Genomic DNA, 12540 nt, shown 5'->3' on the forward strand with positions numbered 1-12540 from the left:
CGCAGCCAAGATAAGAAGACACTCATATCATATCATGGAGATGTGTACAAAATATTGATCTGATAACTCGTAGGCGAAATTAATCGGTGACTAATCTTTAATTAACGTTACGTATAATTCATGTCAATAGCTTAATCGTAATCACAACTGTCCTCTTTCGTATGCTACGATACAAATGCAAGTTGTTCAGCCATTTACACACACACACACACACACACACACAAACACACTATATATATATATATATATATATATATATATATATATATATATATATATATATATATATATATATATATATATATATACACGTGCTGTTATCAATTGGTAACTGACTTTAAACATGACATTAGTTCCCCATAGGCCTCCAAAGTGCTTCTTGAGTCACTCGTTCGAGGTGGGGCGCTCTGAGGGGCAATTATTTAATTCTTGCTCCGTGAAAAAAAAATTTTAGTCAAGATTCAAAACCTGTTTTCCTATATGAATTAATAAATATGGACTCTGATATATGGTGTACTGATTAGTCATAAGATCACTTGTTAAAATGACGTACATTAGTTTTTTGGAAAAGCAAATTAGTTTAGAATTTCTGCTAACTAATTATGAAAATGTCGTGGGGTGGTAATATGGAACAGCATGTTTTAGCACCATTCCATATCTCCAGACTTTACCTCCCCACACATCATATCAGTCAAATAGAAGTCGCAAAGCTTTGAAAACGTCTCTCTTGACTTCCTCTCCATACAAGGAGGCTTTAAAAACCTCATATGAAAAAAAAATCAAAGTCCAAATGAGGAGAACTACCGTTCAACTACGGGTTCAGTATGTGGCGTGCCGGGGACGGGCTCATAATTGTATTGTGTAGCCTATATAAGGGCTGTGAAACTGATTTTTCCATTTGCGACTTCTGTTCTTAAACTTTCCTTTTCACTGTAAAACTTTTATTTATGTATTCACAAAAAGTAATATACTATTTTGTTATTTTCTAAACTGTTTCATATTAGCAGCTCACTTGTTCCATATTACCACCCCACTTTCTACGACCCACTTTTTTGGATCTTCTTGAACAAAAAGCTGTAGCATTTGAATGATTCAGTTTTCTCACTATAACTCTGAATGTGTTAAGAGGATAAGATTTGCCAATATTTATGATGATTGTTGATGCAATTTGTCCTTTAAAATCTGTGTTTTCGCCTAAAATAAAAAGTGGTCCATATTACCACCTCCTCCCCTATATATATATATATATATATATATATATATATATATATATATATATATATATATATATATATATATATATATATATATATATATATATATATATATATATATATATATATATATATATATATATATATATATATATATTTTTTTTTTTTACAGCAGAGGAGTCAGTTCAAGGGCTTTAAAAAAAGGAAACAAATGTGAAAAAAAACCCCGCTACTCATTGCTCCTAAAAAGAGTAAAGCCCCGTTCACACTGTGCCGACTCTGGGCCAAGACAACCCAGCGACTTCTGTATTTGACAAGTCGGCTCCCACGCTCCAAGAATTTTTTGGCGTCTTGGTGTCGGCTACCGTGATTGCCGACTGTGGGTCATTCGGCCAACTAGTTGGCAGAATGTCTGCGGCATGCTGCCTCAAGACGAGTCTCAACGGTCAGTTTTTGAAATGGTTCGTGGTTTTTAAATTGACAACCACGAATCTGCCGACCGATTGGCCGACAGTCTTGACGGTCTTGACGACAGTCTTCCAGATTGTCTGTCAACTGGTTGGCCGACTAGCTGGCCAACAGTTGCCAAGGAGTTGGCCGACGGTCTTCCTGACCGTCTTCGCGACTGTCATGATTTCATTATTCAGGGAGTGGCCCGTGGAAAAATACCGCGGAAGTGACCGCCATTTTGATTGAGAGAGCGGGAACTCAGTCCCTCACCAAGGCGGGAAAACCAGGCAGGCGAGAAACAGAGCGCTTTTCAAATAATTTCGTAAATACTGCCAAAGCTGAGCTTTGTGTGGGATGCATGACCCACTATGACCAAGTGCATGTGTTAGGTTATTAATAAATAACAATCCATAGCCGTAGGGCGTTTAGTGTAAGTGTTACACAGAAAACGAGATGTCAGTATGGCGAGAGCTGGCATCTTGACCGCCGCCGGGGGACGGAGCAGTGTGGGTCCCGCCGCCATCTTCCAAGCATCTCCTGCCCAGACTTCACTGCGACAAGACGTCCCTCACCGCCTCCCGCGCCACACTGTCCATCGTGGTGGTTTTCCTGCCTTTGTAGTATCCACAAGTCCAGAGTGACTGTGTACTCAGGCCAGGGAAGCTGCTGGAAGGTAAGGAGAGCACGGCGTGTTGCAGAGAGGATTGAAGAAGGACTCCAGGGATCCAGACCACGAGGAAGACAAGGTGTGGCTTGGCTTTCTCCCATCTACAGCTAAGTAATCTATTTGCCAGGATGTTTTAAGATAGATAGCTAGGTTGCTGTGTGCTTGGTATTAATTCATTATTCTTAATTTCCAGCGAGTTTCTTTGTTGCTTAAATAAACTTAAGAGCTGGTTCATCTGGTCTTTGCTTGTCCTATGAGAGATGTGACTGGTCAGATATTTAAATAATAAAGGACTAGAGGGAATGTGAGTCTGAAACTTAATTTTTAGATATTTTATTTTATATTTTTTATTGCTGAGAATTTACGGGATTTTCGGAAGTCCAGACCTTTCAAGAACCCCACAGACTGTCTTGGCGGCAGCCTTAGCGTTCTTTAAAATACGTAATCGCTGTGTATTCGAGCTAGAATGAAATGTATCGTTTCGTTTTGAACCAAAAGGAACGGTATTTGTTCCGTGCGGTATTTTATTATCTGAATGGTCAGGCTGATAAAATTCAGTATCCTAAAATTGTAGTGAGTGCATTTTTCGGTTAATCACAAAACCAGCCCGTAAAAATTGTCAAAGGTTCGTCCTCAAATACGTGTAAAATACGTGACGTAACGTCCCTCCCCCCTCCCTCTTGCCACCACCAGCAGCGTGCTGCGGCTGACACTCATTGCATGCTCGAGAACTTTTAGGGTTGCCAACCGTTCCTTTAAATATGGATCCATTCCGTATTGGAGAGTGAGATGTTGCATTCCACATTTTTCTGACCTCAGGGTGGAAAACCTAGTTGTGTCATTCAACATAAGAGAGATCGAGGCAAAAGGAGTGCGTGCGTACTGTGCGGCTCCCAAGTTTGTGCCAGCGAAACGTAACCATGCCCAGAAGTTGTTATTGTGCTTGTGATTGCAAAATAAAAATATAAATTTCTTGATGGCGGCAGTGTTAGCTAATATTTCTGAGCCGACAGTCGTTACGAACGTCCTTCAATAGGCGAAGACTGTCTCATGACAGTCCCTCATCATTCTTAAGTAGTCGACACAGACGACTGTGCCGACAGGAAACGGTAAAAATTTGAAAAATGACCCCGACAGTCGTCACGACTGTCTCAAGACAAGCCAAGACTGCTGACGACAGTCGTCACGACTGCCCCAGACCTCCCTCAGACCTCAACCGGAAGTGACGGTTGGTCCAGACTTTTGCCGACTCTTGTCGTGAAAGTTTAGCATGGAATAGTTTTTTGCGTTAGCCCTCACGACTTCAGACTCTCGTCACGACGTCGGCGCAGCAGTCTCAAGACCTCTTTCAAGACATGCCCGACCTTTTCACATCAACACCCAAGACTTCGTGTACCCTAGAGTCGTGGGTTGTCTTGGCCCAGAGTCGGCACAGCGTGAACGGGGCTTTATTCTTTCAAGTTCCTCTAGGTGACTTAATTTTGATTCCTGTTCTGAACTTTGTATTTCCTGAAGGTTCCTCTTCATTGTAAACAAACTTCTACATTTCCTGTGATAGTGGATATTTGGAATTATACCATCTGGAGTGTTATGGGCAATGTTCAAGATTTATAAATGTTTTCTTATTTTTGCTACATTAATAAGTGTGCTCCATGAGTTCATGTCCCTTAAGCAAGAGAGATTTTCAGTCAGTTTTTCATTGCAAGAACTTCTGTGTAATATGCATTCTGGTAAAGTTTTTTTAACGTTTTGAAGGACCTGGAGGCGGGGAGGAGGGGAGGCGGTGGCTGAACGGACAGCGTGACTGCCCCGCGTTCAGGAGGACGCGAGTTCAATCCCCGACCGGTGCCACCAATCTGGAATTTTTCAGCCGCCGCCGAGTGGCTTAAAACTACCCACATGCTGTCCAGAAGACCACCTATCAACCCGGACTCTAGATTCTAGGATTAAAGATGAGCTCCGGGAGGGCAGCATGACCCAATGCAAGATGGCGCCACTATAAACACTCGCCTGCGCCATAACGGGCTGGGCCGATCATCAGGCCCCACCGGGAAGAAGCATTGGACCGACCATCAGGAATTCAGGATCCACCGGGAAGAAGCCTACCGGCGCAATAGGCCACGACGTAAAAAAAAAAAAAAAAATAAATAAAAAAAAAATCGAGCAGTAGCACCATCACTTGGCACATACCTCCCGCATATGAAGTTTCCTTTTCCATTGCTTAGTTAACCAGCACAATTGCTGAGAGCAAAGAGAAAGAACACAGTTGGCGAAAAAAAAACAGACATTTGATAATAATTATGGATAGGTATAATAACAATAATGATTTTTTTTGTTTGTTGTAGAAAATACAATGATAGAATGTATATATCATAAAGTGTCATGTAAACTAGTTCAATTAAGTTTTATGCCAGTTTATTAATGATTTCAGAAAATAAACGTAGAAAATATACCCTGGGAACAATTATGGGTATATTGAAAAATAAGACTTTTTTTCCGTTTGTTGTAAAGAACACAATTAGAGAATATTCATTAATAAGCCATGATAATTCTTTGCCTGCATCTTTTCTTTATATTTATAGTGTTAAGGATGAGTTTTGTCACTCTTTAATAATAAAAAAAGACAATCAAATGTTCTCTGAAATGAAGAAAATCGTGAATTTCGTAACACTTATCCTTCCTGTGAAATACTTGCACAACTAAAGCAAACCTGAAATATTCCAACGTGTAAAGGAACTCAGCAGCAACATTTTAAGAGGTAATGTGGTGTGATAACATGATTGGTTACAAAGTTACAATAGATTTTCCGTCTTGTACGTACTACTAGGAAAAATCGGACCCCAAACTTTCATCACTCCGCTGTGTTTAAAGGATGATACCAACCAAAAAGCTACCTGTTACAGATTGCTATCATGCCATTTCATCAACTTTGGGCATCTCTCTATCCAAAAAATAGCATGGGAATTTGCCCCGCAATTTGGTACCGACTTCGACCCTGGCTCATGGACTATAATGTATACCTATATATCCAGTGTGTAAATTAGTTAACCAGTCATCCCTCGCCCGTCTTATAGGCCCGTTTTGTGACTCGTCGGCGACGCGTCTGCCCGTTCACCCACACATCACCCACCCACACACAAACACATCTGCTCCCCAAACATCCCACCCCAATTACTATTAACATATGTAATCGCTTTCTTATCACCCTTATGTGCAGCCATAGGCTCGGCAAGGAAGTTTGTTAGAGTGTATGGTTCTCAGATTAAACCTATTTATATTTTAAATTTCATCAGGCCATCCTAGGCTATGAAACTCAAATTGTGCATCATTATCAGTGTAATCAATGTCACAGTAAAATTTTCTCATAACTATATGATTCTGTTTATCACTGACCCACTCACCAGTCTTAAGGTTACGAGTAGATCGGCTGGACAACACACGGGAAAGTGCCTCACGCCCTCCGCTATAATAAGTGTTCACGATACCTTCAAGAGTTTTCTCCCGTCTCACCCGGCGTGGTTGAGTATATAGTCATTCAGTCTTATTTTCTCCCCATAAAGCAGGGGGTTCCGACCCTCATCGTGGGGTGGTGGCAGCCTACCTAATTAGTCGTTCACACTCAATTACGCGGGAGTTTGTTCAAGTCTTTAATTTCATTATCTTCAGCAAGTTAACGTACATGCAGTCATAAATAAGAGCTGTGAACGCCCCAGTACGATCCCGCGGCATTACAATGGGAAGCTGCGCCCTGGCTGTCACTTCCCCTCGCCCCGCGCTCTTGCAGTAGCAGTTGATCCACTTATTCCTCCTTTTCTCATTTGGTGAATTATATGGAATCTATGAATTTGACTTATCGAAAATAAATATACACAGAATGTATAAAGTTTTCTTATAAGCAGAGAGATTTACATAGATTTACATAGAAAATCAGACCACACAGACTCCATGGTCCAGACTAGGTGGTCTGTTCTTAAGCCTAAGTGATTTTACATTAATCAGAAGGCTCCAAAACGTTGCATTTCTACTCTAGTTAATATTAGTTGAAGGAAGTGACGGTCGAGCTTGTTTTTAAAGGAGTCAATCGTGTTACACTGGACCGCTGATGGTGGGAGCTTATTTCATTCTCGCACTACAACGTTGGTGAAGAAAAATTTGGTGCAGTCTGAATTTACTTGTCTACATTTGAGTTTTACGCCATTGTTCCTCGTACGCAAAGTGTCATCGATCATAAACAATGTTGATCTGTCTACATTCGCGAAACCATTAATTATTTAAAAACATTCGATCAGTTTTCCTCGGAGGCGACGTTTCTCAAGAGAGTACATTTTAAGGGTGGAAAGCCTTTCTTCGTAAGATTTGTTGCGCAAGGAAGGGATCATTTTTGTTGCCCGACGCTGAGCACCTAATTTAGCAATGTCCTTTGCATGGTGGGGAGACCAAAACTGTACCGCATATTCCAAGTGGGGTCTGACTAAACTATTGTAGAGTGGAAGTATTACATCTTTAATCCTGAATAAAAAGTTTCTTTTAATTAATGAAGCCCAACATTCTGTTCGCTTTATTTGCTGCACCGATGCATTGCTGTGAGAATTTGAGGTTTGACGCGATTTTGACCCCCAAATCCTTAATGCATTGAACGCTTTTGAGTTTAACGCCGCGTATTTCGTAATCGAAATTTTTATTCCTTGTTCCAACGTGAAGGACCTGGCACTTGTCTACGTTAAAGGGCATCTCACATCTATCAGACCAAGCTGAAATTTTGTGCAAATTCTCTTAATTGGAGGCTTTGCCTGTCTTCATCAGTGTGAACCGAGTTACCAATCTTTGTATCGTCTACAAATTTACTAATGCGATTATTGAGTCCAACATACACATCGTTGATGTAAATAATGAAGAGCACTGGGCCAAGAACCAAGCCCTGAGGGACGCCACTAGTGACCGGCGCCCACTCTGAGTTAAATCCATCAATCACCACTCTTTGTTGTCTATTGCTTAACCAATTCGCGATCCGTTGATGTACTTGACTGTCAATACCTATTTGCTTCAATTTATAAAGTAATTTATGATGTGGGACTTTATCAAACGCTTTCTGGAAATCAAGATAGACTACGTCCAGTGATTTGGTTACGTCATAAACTGTGAAGAGGTCGTTATAAAATGTCAATAGGTTTGATAGGCAGGATCTTTTGTTACGGAAGCCATGTTGTGAGTCCCCAGTTAATGAGTGGCTTTCAAGGTAACTCACAATTTTGTCTCTAATTATGCTCTCAAGTAGCTTACCTACAACCGAAGTTAGACTAATGGGCCTGTAATTACCTGGTAATTTTTTGTCTCCTTTCTTAAAAATCGGTGTCACGTTAGCCTTTTTCCAATCCGAAGGGACGATTCAGAGAGAGAGAGAGAGAGAGAGAGAGAGACGTGTACTTCACACCTAGGTTCTAATCCGATTCCGATAATTGGAGACATATAGATTAAAGACTAATCATACCAAGTCTGTTCACGCGCAGAAGAGGCGTGGCAAAGAGGTGACGTCATGCTGCCTTGGTGGGCCCGAGGCATGGTGGAGTCGACACGGCCCGCTAATCCCATTCATTGAGGTGAAGCCGCCGAAGTGTCATTATTAGGGCCGCAAGATGAGGGATACCCGGGTGAGAGCTCACGTCCAGTACCTTAGTTGTTAACTTCAGACCCCGTCTCATTCATTATGATGCTGGTGTTTTTGAATACTGTACATTTATTGTTGCGGTAGATCTATTTCATAAATACCTGACCTGACAACACCCGGCAGCCTGGCCGAGCCCATTAAGGGGCAGCCTGACCTGACATCACCTGACACCTGGCTGGTGTCCACAACCTTGCGGCCCTAAGAATGACAGTTCGGCGGATTCACTTTTTAGGGCTGATGTCGACTCCACAAATTCCACCTCCATGGTCCGAGGACAGAAAACGGAGTAATTGATATGTGTTTTTTATTTTTTACTTTTTTGTCCACTGTTTACTACCTTTTCAGTCATTCTATTATTTCTTTATAAACTCCAAGTATACCATTGTTATTTAACTGTGAAAAACAATTCCACAATTTGTGTTTATAATTGGATGAACAGCCACCTACAGCACATTTATTATGCATCCTGGTCCACGTCAACGCTGTGCACCCGACCCCGTCTCGCTGCAGACTGACTCGGCTCCAACCAAGGAGACTATAGTAGGTACTATTTTTTTTTTCTTTTTTTTTTTATTTATTATTTTTTTTACGTCGTTGCCTGTTGCGCCGGTAGGCATCTTCCTGGTGGGGCCTGATGGTCGGCCCAAGGCTTCTTCCAGGTGGGGCCTGATGGTCGGCCCAGCCCGTTCTGGCGCAGGCGAGTGTTTATAGTGGCGCCATCCTTGGTTCCAACTTCCACGCAACGGCCCCCGCCGACGTCATGCGCGAGCCCGACGAGATTTTCGCGGGAAGTGACCGACTTACTATAATTAGATTTTGATATAGAAGTGGCACAGCTCGGTGGAGCTGGGCTGACCCGCAGTGGCCGACGCCCGACTGGAATCTTTCAAATGGTTTGACTACAGTAAAACCTCACCATTTGCGCACTCACCATTTGCGCTGCCTTAATTTGTGGCCATCATCCCACCATTTGCGCAGGTGGTCTTGCTATTTGCGCACCTCGCCGCTATGGTAACGGTGTCTCACTGGCAGCAAAATGGCGTCCGCTGATCTTCTGAGGACGTTTATATGCTGTTTTGGCAGCAAAATGGCGTCCGTTGATCTTCTGAGAACGTTTACTAGCTGTTCTGGGAGTAAAATGGCGTCCGCTGATCTTCTAAGGATGTTCACTAGCTGTCTGGCAGCAAAATGGCGTCCGCTGATCTCGAGGACGTTTACTAGCTGCTCTGGCAGAAAAATGGCGTCTGCTGATCTTGAAGACGTTTACTATAGTCAGTGGCGTCACCAGGGAAAAAAATTTGGGGGGGCTTTAGCCCCTAGGTAATGATGGGCGTCGGGCGAGCGCAGCGAGCCCAACCAGCTGGACCCATTCTAGGGTTATTTTGAGGCCCAAAAAAGAGATGAAAGTAGAATTAATCTTTATTACTTGATAATAAAAAAAAAAGATGATAAAAAAAGAATAAATGTAAAATTATAATATATACTCAGGTACTTTCCTTATTGAACGTAAATAGGTACATGGGATACTGGTAGTTAAACAGAATAAGATCATTAATATGAAAAGTAACTTAAGCTTGACCGCCTATGCTCCATGTTAAGTATGGGTTAGTGACATGCGCATGGACTCGACTGACGACTGCATGCCATAAAAGAAAACGAGTCTTACTAATAAAAAATGAGAGGTAACTATTTTGTTTATTTAATGCTCTGATGCAGGGATGGTTCAGCAGAGGTACCGATGATTCTATAGAATAATGAATAAAATAGAATATCTGTATAATAGAGCATACAAATATGGAGATCTGTCAGGAAACATATTTCAATATCTAAGTGAAACCAATTTTTTTTAAACCCGAAAATAAGGTTATGCTTTGACATGTAAAGTGGCCCAAGTGGGCTAAAACTAGAGAAATATTAATTTTTGAGGGTAGAAGTATTTTTGGGGGGGCTGAGTCCTTGGTTTGGGGGGGCTTAGCCCCCATAGCCCCCCCCTGGTGACGCCACTGACTATAGTCCGGCAAATCTTAAGTGGCGGCTCTGACGCAGACAGCCCGCTAGACCCTGTTGCCACGTTTCCAACTGACCTCGCACACCGTGCCTCTCACACCCTTCTCTCTCTCTCTCTCTCTCTCTCTCTCTCTCTCTCTCTCTCTCTCTCTCTCTCTCTCTCTCTCTCTCTCTCTCTCTCTCTCTGTGTGTGTGTGTGTGTGTGTGTGTGTGTGTGTGTGTGTGTGTGTGTGTGCGAGAAAAGTAGGGGTGTACTCTCATACGGGGAGTATGGTGCACGACAATGCATAATAATAATAATAATAATAAACCTCTTTAAAAAATGCACCCTTGGGTGGTGTGGAAATAAGGTCAAAGTGTAATATTTTAATGTTCTCCCTGGCCATCCCCAGCGGAACCTCACCATTCACCTGGATGATTCACATCAAAATTTGCTTGACGGTCCTGGCATTACATATACAGGTACAGTCTCCATATTTTGTCATAATTATGCCATATGGCTGATATTGTATGGCAGATGGCAGACACACACCAAAAAATGGCAGAAATGCGATAATTAAAGCAGACAGAGCAACTGGCAACTGCGGAGTGTTGGGTTGACTTGAGCTGACAACGCCGCGGTGGCAACGCTGCCAAGTGTTGTACAAATTTCTTTGTATTCACTCACAGATAGAGAATCAATCATAAAAAACATATTTGTTTTTATACTAGAGTGAGAGAGAAAGAGAGACACGAGGAGAGAGAGAGAGAAGGGTGTGAAAGGCACGGTGCGCGAGGTCAGTTGGAGACATAGCACCAGTGTCTAGCGGGCTGTCTACGTCAGAGCCGCCACTTAAGATTTGTTCTGGCAGCAAAATGGCTTCCGTTGATCTTCTGAGGACGTTTACTAGCTGTTCTGGCAGCAAAATGGCGTCCGCTGATCTTTTAAGGACGTTTACTATAAAAAGCGTCCGCTTGCGAGCTACAGCTGTCTACTACCCGCGCGCCCTCTGCCGCCAGTGAAGAACACTGCCAACGTACACAACATGTCGTTTCCCGCCATAATCCGATCGCCTCCTCGTCTCGTGGTGACTGCGATTATTCGATGTTTTCTGCCTCACCTTTGCACCACCATCATGCTGCGTAGCGTCATCGAGGCCCAAACCCCGGATAAACCTGATGATGACCATGGCACAGGTGGAAGTGGTTAAGAAGGTGGACAGTGAAAGAAAGAAGCGAGAGATTGGCCGTGAGTATGACGTGTTTCCTGCCAGTAGACAATTTTATTTTTTTATTTTTTTGCTGGTAGGTTTTTTGGGGGGCCGTGACCGCCCACATGTATTATTCCCTATAGGTTATTAAATTCGCCATTTGCGCATTCGCCATTTACACACCTTCAGACCGCCCATATGTGCGCAAATGGTGAGGTTTGATCCTATATATCTACCGTAAGTATACAAGTCTGTGGGCAAATTCCAGTGAAAGTGTTGATAAAAAAAGGTGAAGAAAAATAATACGTGAATGAAAAGACGAAAAAGTGAAGTGAAAAAAAAAAGAAAAAGAAAATAACGAGACTACAAAGAGATTGATGATTGATAGTTTATTGTTGCAAGTAAAACAACAAGAGGAACAGCAAAAACAACAAGAGTAAAAAGGAGATCAAACAAAAGGGCGAAATGGGGAGAAAAATCAGAGGATCAAGAGAAGGAAGAAGAAGAGGAAAAAGATGAGAGAGGAGACTGACTATATATAGGGGGAATGTTAGGCCTACCATAGAATATAGTACGTGGTCGTTGGTGATAGGGAGTGCTTAATCATATCATTACGTATCCAACTAATTCATAATTCGTTCTGTGAAACCCCATTAAATTTTTCACCTCATTATCATCACATTTTTTTGTCATCTGGGTTTGCCATTTATGTGCCTCGGTGTTGGACGTGGGGCACCGTTGCCAGATTATCGTACTCAGAGCTGGTATTTACCGGTTTCTGAGCGATAGCTATTGCCCCAAAACACCAATAATTAACCATTTCAACGATACCTATATATGAAGACAGTTATTGGGGTCGAGGAGGCAGTTTTTGGGTCGGAAATCGGCAAACATTGGAGGCTGAGTACGACAATCTGGCAACGTTGACTGTCCTGCTCTTGCTTACCATTGCCAGATTATCGTACCCAGAGCATATTATTTACCGGTTTCTGACGCATAACTATTGCCAGGAAACATCAGGAATTAACTATTTTAACGACAACTATGAATAGATCTTGTTATTGGGGCCCAGGAGAGAGTTTTGGGGTCGGAAATCGGTAAATATAAGAAGCTGAGTACGACAGTCTGGCAACGTTGCTCTTGCTCTTGTGTGGGGTCCCTGGGTCTGGGAATCAGGCTCAATCAGCTGCAGCGTTTCCAAATTGTCGTACACACCGTATTGCATTTTCGTAGTTTCTGACTGATATCCATAGCAAAAACAAACAAACAAACATCAATAAATAACAGTTTTAACGCTAACTCTAATATTCTTTCGTTATTTGTGTTGGTACGAGAGTTTGAGGCTTA

Source organism: Eriocheir sinensis, chromosome 62, assembly GCF_024679095.1.
Source record: "Eriocheir sinensis breed Jianghai 21 chromosome 62, ASM2467909v1, whole genome shotgun sequence".
Lineage (NCBI taxonomy): Eukaryota > Metazoa > Arthropoda > Malacostraca > Decapoda > Varunidae > Eriocheir > Eriocheir sinensis.